The following is a 9205-nucleotide window of genomic DNA, read 5'->3' as shown; positions in this document are numbered from 1 at the left end:
TGTTTAGTGTAAACACCAAGTTTCTAACATTATTTGCTTAATTATTTCATATAAAATATTCTCTCAGTTATGTCATTTCATATTTATTCTTTTTAAAAGAAGGAATGTGAAGCAGCTTTTATTTCTCCTCAACCCCTATTAGGATAGGATTCAATATGTAATTTTTTTCAAAATTTGCTGATACTTGATAAAATAATATTTTACTATAGACACTTTTATTCCTTCTGATAGAGTGGTGTTTTTTTTGTTTTTTGTTTTTTTTTTTTTCCTTTTTGTCTTTTTTCGTGTCCGGCAACAGATCGCAACCCTCAGTGTCGCGCCCGTACCGGACCAGGACCGGCAACGGGATTGCAACCCTCGGTGTTGCTCCCACACCTCGCTCAGCCAGTGAGCGGGAACCGGTCTGTATGTGGGATCCGAACCCTCGGCGGGAGTGCCACTGGGCCGGCCCTGATAGAGTGTTTGTCACTGGAAAGTATAATGCTTTGTCTCAGGAAGTGTTGGGATTTCTCAAAAGACATTTGATCTGTTAGTTACTAGTCTCTAAAGTAGTTCAAAGTTTCCAGAAGGGGAAAATTAGCTAAGATTCTGAAATTACCTAAGCTAGGTATAAACCCCTACACCACTGGAAAACATAGGCTCAGCTATCCTTTGAATTATGTGCCAGTTGTTAGAATTTCTGGGTTTCTAAAAAAAGCTAATATAGCTTATTTCTTTTTCATTTTTCAAACTGTAGAAAAAATATCTCAAAATTACTTATGAGCACTTCTACTGTTGTGTTATTGCTATGTTGTTATGAAGAATGTAGGTCAGCTGAAATGATTTTTGGCAGCAAAATAATCATGTTAGGAATTTTACCTTTTACCATTTATATATAACAGATACTACTGGAACTCAACAGAACACACATTTAGTATCCTTAAGGTTAAACGTTATATAAACCTACAGAAAAAATATATTGATTACTACAGAAATTATTTCTTTATAATGATTTGAGAATATTTCAAGGAAGGAATTGCATATGTACATTGACTCTAAAAGCTTCTAAAGCAGTGGGTATCAATCTTGACTGCACATGAGAATGACCTGGAAACATATAAATGTGCAAATGCCTGGTCCCTCCCATTAGAAGATGAAATTGGAGTTTCTGAGATTGCGGCTCAGGCATGGGTATTTTTAAAGGTTTCTATGTCATTCCAAAGTGCAGTCAAGGTAGACAGTCACTGTCCTGATGTATAGAATTCTGTATCAAAAAGTTGAATATAAACAGCTGTAAGAATATTGATTTGTGTTTAAAAAGCAATACTAAATATTTTAAGTACTTAAAAATATTACAGATTCTATGTGTATTATAGAATTTTATATTCTCTATATATGTTCTAATATGACCTTATAGAAGAATATATATGTATAATATAACTGAAAACAAAAAATGGTTATGTATAAGGAAACCAAATTTGATGAAAACTTTGCTGGTTTCAAACATATATACATACACACACACATTGTTTTTTTTTTTTTTTTCTGCTGTTGTTAGAAGGCAGAAGGAAATAATACTACAACAACATGAGCAGATAAAATGTGAACACGTGGCACATGGGTCACGGACTGACTATAATATGTACATTACATTAGCAGAGGAAAATCACACCTGTCACCTGTCAGGCCGCAAACAAAGCCTGGAGGAATGAACCTTTAACAAGTAATAAGAACAGAACTTCCAGAGGGAATGTTTGGATCGTCCCTTTAATTTAGCATGACTGTTCACCAGGGTGGCTGGGGAAAGAGGATTGAAAACTTTTAAGGACAAATTATGGTGAAAGAGATCCCAGAAGGAACGCTTGTTCAAGTTGGATTGGGTTTGCTCGTAACTAAGAGAAAATACACTGGTTAAGCCACAGCTTGTAGCAGTTGAAGATTATAAAGCAAGATGCTTATCTGAGTCTTAGATATGTAAAATCTTCCAATACTAATGTACATTTATTCAAGTACATATTTATGTAGAGATTTAAACAGTATATAGTAATTATACAGTCAGGAAGATAGATAATTTATCTATCTAATAACTTATCTATCAAAAATCAGTGTGAGTGACTCAATTTAAAGACATTAGGAGCAGCCAGGTAACGGAGGGCACTGTAAACAATGGAAAAACTTCGGCTCTTATTCTAAGATTGACAAGGAGTCAGTGAAAAGTATTTAAAAAGGAGGAGTAGTTGGTAAAGGGCCACAAAAAATGATTACATTGTGTAATGATAAATATACTAATAAAAAAATAAAAAAGAGTAATGTTAAAAAGTTGGTAATTTTATTTACCTTCAAGGTTAAAAACCTATTTTGCTAATTTTCATAATTTTGTAAAGAATCAAATTTTTAGGATGCTGTGTTACACTTCTCACTGTGTAATGGAGATGAAAAAAAGGATTAACTCAAAGCAACATGAATGCGATGAGAAGCCCAAAAGGACTGCACGTCAGCAACTCCTCTGTTAGGAGGAGAAACTGGGTACAGCCCTGATTCAGAGTAAGCTTCCGTTTTTACTGTAAAGACAGCAAAGTTTCACAAGAAAAATCAGTTGATTCGGTCATTTCAAAAGGACACAAAGACATGGGCAAGCCCAAAAGGACTGCACGTCAGCAACTCCTCTGTTAGGAGGAGAAACTGGGTACAGCCCTAATTCAGAGTAAGCTTCCGTTTTTACTGTAAAGACAGCAAAGTTTCACAAGAAAAATCAGTTGATTCGGTCATTTCAAAAGGACACAAAGACATGGGCAGTGTGACAAAACTTATCTATGGCTAAGAATAGCTTAAACAATGGGAGCTAGTAACATTGGTAAAATTAACAACGTGGCATTCCAAAGTACAATTTGTAAAAGCTAAGTTGGTCAAACTGAGATTATTATCTAAAATATAACCTCTCCTTAAATGATTTAAGCAAAAGTTACATTCTTATGATCAAATCTAAGTATAATTGTCTCTAAAGTTTCTACCAACAGACGCTTGCCCTTAGCAAACATTTTTTTCACATCTGTCCCTTCAGCAATTCTTAAAATCTAACAGGATTGTGTGACAACCACCTGTTAGCTCTAAAGTCATTGAAGTAAAAAATCCCATACCTAAGCAGTGATTAGAGTTGACTAGATGGGCCTCATACATGCATTATCTAAAAGCCCTATTCTAAAAATCAAATGAGAATCAACATATCCTTAATTAGAATTGATTAAATGGGCTTTCAACACACTAACTGTGGGCTTTCTCCCCCTGACCGGAGACTGTTGACTCAAACATGCATTACCTAAAAATCCTATTCTAAAAATCAAATGAAAATCAAGAATTCTAACCCCCTACAATGCTTTACTTAATCGTACTTTGGAAAGGCTAGCCATTCTTCACAATAATCTGGAGCTCAAATTGCACTGTTCTCTTGGTAGGAGCTTAACTTGCTTGAAAGTATAGCAATAATACTACAAATCCGATTTCTTAAGACAGTGGTTCAGAATGTGTGGTCCTAGAACCAGCCCCAGCAGCATCCCTTGGTGTCTCAGTCTGTTTTGTGCTGATATAACAGAATATCAGAGACAGAGTAATGTGAAAAGAAGTTTACTGCTTGACATTGTGGAAGCTGTGAAGACTAATGTCAAGATGCCAGCATCTGGTGAGGGCTTTTTGCTGCATCACCCCATGGCAGAAAGGAAGACGGTAAAAGAGGCTGGGGGAGGGGGGAGGAATCAAACTTGTCTCATCATCTCTTTTTAGGCCCCACCTCCCATCACTGCTGCACTTGGGATCAAGTCTCTAACACATGCTTTTTGGTGGACACATTCAAACCATAGCATTTTGCCCCTGGCCCTGAAAGTTTATGTCCTTCTTATAAGCAAAATACATCCATTCCATCCCAATAGCCCCAAAGCCTTAACTTAAAAGTCTAAAGTCCAAATTTTCATCTAAATCAGCTATGAGTGAGACTCAAAGTATGATTCATCCTGGGGCAAATTTCCCTCCAGCTGAGGGTATGTGAAACCAAACAAGTTACCTACTTCCAAAATACAATAGGAGAACAAGCATAAGATAGACATTCCCTTTCCAAAAAGAAGAAATAGAAAGAAAGGGGCAGCTGGTTCCTTCTAAGTCCAAAACTCTAGAGGGTGAGCAACATTAAAACTTAAGACTCCAGAATAATCTTTGATGACTCCAAGCGTTGCCCCCTGGACACACTGGGGTGGATGTTTTGTTCCCAAGATCTTATGGGGCCCTGCCTGTATGGTTTTGCTGGGCTCAGCTCATGCAGCAGCTCCACAGGTTGCAGTCTTATTCTTGATGCTCTCCCAGACTGAAACTGCACACAGGTAGACCTACAGTTCTGGAGTCTTGGGGGGTAGCCCTATTCTCAAGGCTCCACTAGTCATTACCCTAGTGGTGACTCTCTTTGGTGGCCCTAATCCCACAGCTTTGCTGGGCATTGTCCTTGTGGAGACTCTCTGTGGTGGCCTCACTCCCACCACTACACTAGGTATTGCCCTAGCAAAAACTGTGTGGCAAGTCTGACCCCACAGTTCCATTGGGCATTGCACTAATGAGGGCTCTCTGCAGTGGCTCCACCCCTGAGACAAGTCTCTGGACCCCCAAGCTATTCATGACATTCTTTGAAATCTAGGTGGAAGAAGCCATGTCCCCATAGCTCTTGTGTTCCAAGCACCTGCATAATTAGCACCATATGGTTGTTGCAAAGGTTTACAGCTTGCACCATATGAAGCAATGAGTTCAGCTCTACTTAGGCCCTGTTGAGCCAAAACTAGGGAGGGTAATGAGCACAGAGCTGGAATGCAAGGTGCAGACACTTGAGGTGGCACAGGTCAGTGAACACTCAAGTACCCTGGGTGCCTCTCTGGAAACCTTGTCCTTAAGGTCCTTAGTTTGCCTCAGAGATCTCTGAAGGACCTTGGGGTCATTCTTGCTTGTCTTGATGAATAGCACCTGGCTTCCAACCATACTAATTTCCTTAGCAACAGTCACTTGGCCACACCCTTGGTGTGCTCATCTAAACATGCTTTTTCTTTCTTTACATGGCCAGGCTGCAAATGATTTAAATCATTTTGATCTGCTTCCCTTTTAATTATAAATTCCATCTTTAAATAATTTCTCTCCTCTCGAATTTCACTATATGCACTTAAGAGAAGCCATCTAGATCCTTCAATGCTTTACTGCTTAAAGATGTGTTCAGCCAGATATCCTAGTTCATTGCTCTTAAATTCATCCTTTTACAAATCCCTCAGCATGAACACAATTCAGCCAAGGTCTTTGCCACTTGATAACAAGGATGGCCCTCTCTTCAGTTTCCAATACCTTGTTTTCCTTTTATTTATCTGAGACCTCATCAGAATAGTATTTATTGCCCATATTTTACCAACTTTCTAATCATGACCACTTAATCTATGAGAAGTTTCAGACTATCCCAGTAGCTATTCCCTTCTCCTAGGCCCTCAACGGAATCACCCTTAATACTTTATTTATGGCCAGGATTTTGAAAACCCTGAAAAGTGAACAGCTGTGTTATGAGTCTATAAAACTTCCTATGAAAGAGATGATTTGAGGCATACAAGGTAAGTTAATGCTCTGTTAAGCACCTAGAAATCCTAGATTTTAAAAACTGTATATTAATTTACAATTTTTCATATTTAATTTGTCTTGAGATTGGAACCTTACTGCTAAACTTTAATTTGCTTGGAATGATACAGAAGTTATTTAAATATCTTAATTTGAGCAATTCATGAAAGATGGGGTGGGAAGAAGAAAAAATAAGCTAGAAGTTAACCAGAACTGCTATTCATGACTTGGAGACTTTAAAAAAAAAAAAATAATAACATCTTGTGAGTATTTCCCTAACCCATTCACAAGGAAGAAGCCTAGATCATTACTATGGCAAATTGTCTCATAATTTAAGAACAACAGCAGCAACAAAGCAATGATTTCTTGGTAGTCTAAGTGGCTGTAATCTCAACTAACTATATCTAATTAATTCAGAAACCTCCATAGCGATTCTGCTAAGTTTTGATTCATAGGTAATGAGAGGTATGGAATGGTCGGCTTGAACTGTGCGACAGTAGTTTGTCACCTACAATGCAGCACTCTAGGAGGAAGATGCACAGGAACTCTGAAAGGTTTGATTAAAGAGTATGTTAGCAACTGTCTACAAAGCAGAATACTGATGCAATATTTAATTTGTGCCTATACAAAAAGCCCCATAATTCCAATGGCTCTCATGATTTGCACATTATTTGGAAGACAGAGGATTGGAGGATAAATTAACTTTAATAAGAGTGTTAGAGAGCCTCTACTGATATGCTTAGGGTTCTTCTTCCATCAAATACACGTTTTTCATTACTTACGTGTAAGATAAACTCATTCATACACATTTTCGGTTTTTTCCTCCTTATTTCCTCTGTTATCACAAGAACAGAGAATATCTATAGCATGCATAGGAACCATAATTGAGTTTCCTGTGCTTTATAGGTTGATACAGAAAAATATAAACCAATAAACAGCTAAACATGTTTCTGCTCAACTTAACTTTCATTAATTGGAGTGATATTATATAAGTCCCTCTCAAAGAAATTGCCATTGCAGTGTTTCATTTGGGCAGAATTTTAATTACTTTTTTTCATTCTCTTGTTGAAAAAGAATAAAGTTTGGTTTATTTCTTTTGGGCAGAGATAAGGTAGTCATGATAGTGAAGAACATAAAATATCTGGGGAAGAGCTCTGGAATCTCTAACTGCATTTTATACATTAGCACTATTGAGTGTCTTCATAGGTTTACTCAACTTTGATGCATCAGTACATTAAGTTTTTATAGACATAAATAAAAAATATTCCATCAGAAGCAAGTCAGTCATTACTTTCAAATATTCAAAGACTAATATCATGATATTCACAGGATAATGTGTGATGATAAAATATTATTTACTCACTTGGATTTAAATGAACTCTAAGATATACTTGATTCCATTTTCATTAACTTTTGAACATTACTGAAACATTTACTTCATCTTTCTAAATCTAAAATTATGCTATTGTTTTCCTAAGTGGAAGTATTTGTCGAGTACACAGGAATGAGGTTTTGAGCTTTTTCAAAAAACATAAAAATCTATAGCTCTCAGATCAATAAACTGTTTGAAACACAGGGAAACCAGAAGGGGAAAAATAAAACCCCCAGGCAAAATACATTTGGAATAAACCATAAAGACTGCCACAAAGTCAGCATTAAAAAAGTAATAAAAAAAAAGGAATTACATTTTAGATAGGGTCAATTTTCAAAAGTATCCAACAGAGATATAAGCCTTACTGCTTAAAAACTAATAGCATACCACATATTCATGATGCCAGAACTGAAGTTTTAATAATTACCCTATATATTGTTAATGCTGCTGTGGAATACTAGCTCAGGACATAAACGAGTAAATAACATTCCTAGTGAAAATTGAGATTTAAGAAAGAACAGCAAAAAATGAAGAGGGGTGGAGGAGAAAGACAGGGAAAAAGAGAAGGAAAAGCAGAGAGGGAGAGTGGGGTAAGGAGAGTGGGAGAGAATGTTAAAGAAATGGCAATAACATGTGGGGTGGAAATCACGTAAAGAAAAATTTGGAGAGAATATTTCCCTAATTTAGGTTACACAAGTTTTGAATTTAGCTGGCACCTTGAGAAATTAGATACTGAAAGCATGCATTCTGATAATGACTGAGTAAAAAACATATTAAGTTTATTCAATATCAAGGGAGAGAGGAAAAAGAAGACTAAATATTACATCTAGCTCTTACACTGACAATGTCCTAAGGCTACCAACAGATTCCACATCAGAGACCACCTGCTTACCATGCTGTACATTTTTTTGAACACTGACTATGTTTACAATTTTTTTTACCTTGCTTCAGGAGTCCCTGCTTAATGTAATGATGACAGTTTGTGATATTAATTAAATTGTGAAATTTTGTAGAATAAAATTATATAACATAATAGTTGAATATCTGAAAGGTGTCAAATCCAAGGCCCTGTGTTTTAATATTTAGAAGACTGAATCCTTGGAGTGAACCACCACCCAAGTGACAGAATTATTCAATGGCAGGGCCACCATAACAAGGCAGGAATTCTGGGTGCCTCAGCACATACTATAGCTGGTACTATTATCTTTCTTTTCCACATCCACCCAGATAACATTTACTATTAATGAACCTGGTATTTTAATACCTGGCTAATGATTATATGTATATATACCAGATATATACTGGGTGCCTCTTTTAACCATAGGTCTGTTGTCTCCTTCTGAAAGTTGAGTGTTTTACTGTGAACATCCTTTCTTTCTTTCTTAGCTCCAACTTATGTATGAGGTCATGCAGTGTTTCTCTTTCTGAGCCTGGCTTATTTCACTTAACATAATTCTCTCCAAGCTCATCCATGTTGCTGCAAATGACAGAATTTCACTCTTTTTTATGGCAGAGTAGTATTCCATTTTTCTAGGATCTCTGTGTTGATGTCTGGTCATCAAGTAGAGCAGTTGCTTCTTTGCTCTTCTTTTACTCTCCTTCCCTGGACTATGCTGATGAACCCTCCTTTTGTCAATTCAATTGAGCAGTCAGTGATCTACCTGCATAGTGGCAGTGGCTGCTTCTGTGGTAGCAGATCACCTTTGTGGCAGCAGTGGTTGGGGTGGTAGTTTTGGTGGGCTGCCTATGTGGCATTGGTGGCTCCAGTGGTAGGAGGCTGCTGGCATGATGATGGTGGCTGTCTGGCAGCACTGGTGGTGGTAGCAACTGCAGCAGAGGCAGTTCCAAAAGCTGCCTGCTTGGCTGTTGTGTCCACAGTGGTTGCCTGTGCCACTACGGTGTCTGCAGCTGAAGTGGGGCTACCACACGCCAGCAGCTACAATTGCCTCCCTGTAGTCTGTGGTGTCCTTAGCAGCAGCAGGGTTACCTTTTGGAGGCAGGAGCAGTGCTGGCAGCTGCAACTACTTCCCTTGCATCTGCAATGTCCTCAGTAGAAGCTGGGTTAACTCACGGTGGCAGCAGTGGTGGTGGTGATTGCAGCACCTGCCTCATATCTACGGAGTTCTTGGCTGCAGCAATGGGCCACCCTCAGGACTGCTGCTCTTCAATGGGTGATGGTTCTGGGGCCAGACAATGGCTCTGGCTACTGCAGTGGTGGTGGCAGTGGGC

General features: G+C 38.0%; 1 pseudogene; it reads left to right on the top strand.

The window, feature by feature from the left end:
- Positions 1-3498: 3498 nt before the first annotated feature.
- LOC103599317 overlaps positions 3499-9205 on the top strand; it is a 115405-nt pseudogene continuing 109698 nt past the window's right edge.

The sequence above is a fragment of the Galeopterus variegatus genome, unplaced genomic scaffold (assembly GCF_000696425.1).
Source record: "Galeopterus variegatus unplaced genomic scaffold, G_variegatus-3.0.2 Scaffold2909, whole genome shotgun sequence".
Classification (NCBI taxonomy): domain Eukaryota; kingdom Metazoa; phylum Chordata; class Mammalia; order Dermoptera; family Cynocephalidae; genus Galeopterus; species Galeopterus variegatus.
The sequence above is the reverse complement of the archived record's forward strand: the minus strand, read 5'-3'. Positions and strand labels throughout refer to the sequence as shown.